Genomic DNA, 1,308 nt, shown 5'->3' with positions numbered 1-1,308 from the left:
GTTTAGAACCAACACACAAACAAAAATGTTTGAAAACAATATCCTCATATTGATGAATAATTTAGTGAATTGTCACAATATTATATACAACTACATAATAAGAAGATATTCAATGGACTGAATGACATTATAAGTAGCATATAGATACTACAGACTATGAACAAAGAAATAGAAAATCACTCAAAATGGTGGAGATGTTCTTAAATCACAAAAATAAAGAGAAACATAGAGAAGAACTATGCGAACTTTATATGTTGACTTCCATTAACCTTAGGATGTAGTTTAATGTCCTTTATGAATATCCAGTGATGCACACAAAAACTCCTGGAAAACTAGTTTGCATGTTATGAAAGATATTGACAAGTTCTTTCTCTCTTTTTTTCTTTTTGTGATTTAAAGTTTGAGGCACATATGATCAAGAACATATAAATCATATCAAACATCAGTTCTCATATTTTTCATGTATACAAAAATGTAAATGCAGAAGCATCAAATTCCATCAAAAGTAAATGTGTTAAGTTCATGAATTTTCTGGGTTTTCCAAAAATAATAAGGATTATTCCCAGTATTTTTGTAAGAAATTCATTGATAGTTAATAATCAATAAACTTTTGGATCTTATCAAGTTATTTAGGATTTACGAGCTTTTTTAAACATCATTGGATTTGGATCTCGATGAGGGATCCACAAGGATCGATCCCCATGAAACCCAGTTCAAGATATGCGTTTGAGATGCCTTGGATGCATTAGATATCCTAGTTAAATAGTTTGGATCCAGAGAGTGATCTGAATTGCTAAAACACTATAATAAGGACTCCGATCCATTTGATGGACCCGGTCTAGGCTTAGAATAGTGTCAAGTTGGATCTCGGGAGAGATTAAGATTTCTCAAAACCTTGATACTTAGGTTGAATCCATTAGATGGATCCAATCTCAAAACAAGTTGGGACCAAGAGTAATCCAAATTGTTGAACAAAACGGGTATAGAATCGGATCTCAATAGAGGAACCAATTTTAAAACAAGTAAACAAATGCATGTATTTATTTATTTATGCATGAATATAGACTTGGATCCAAAAATCCAAATAAGACCCAAGGTAGGTCTTATTTTAATTAACATAAGGATCGGATCCATTCTGACCCAACCCAATAAAAACATACTATTGTAATGTGTTAACCCATTGATTTGGAATTGGATCCAGAATAGACCCAATCCAATCTCAATCCAAATCCATATACGTTGGATTTAAAATTAAGAACATGGTTTGGATGGGATTTGGATTGGAGATCCAAATTCAAACCATAATAT

This window comes from Nuphar pumila, chromosome 5 (assembly GCF_984573655.1).
Source record: "Nuphar pumila chromosome 5, dmNupPumi1.hap1.1, whole genome shotgun sequence".
Classification (NCBI taxonomy): domain Eukaryota; kingdom Viridiplantae; phylum Streptophyta; class Magnoliopsida; order Nymphaeales; family Nymphaeaceae; genus Nuphar; species Nuphar pumila.
This window is presented reverse-complemented; position numbering follows the sequence as displayed.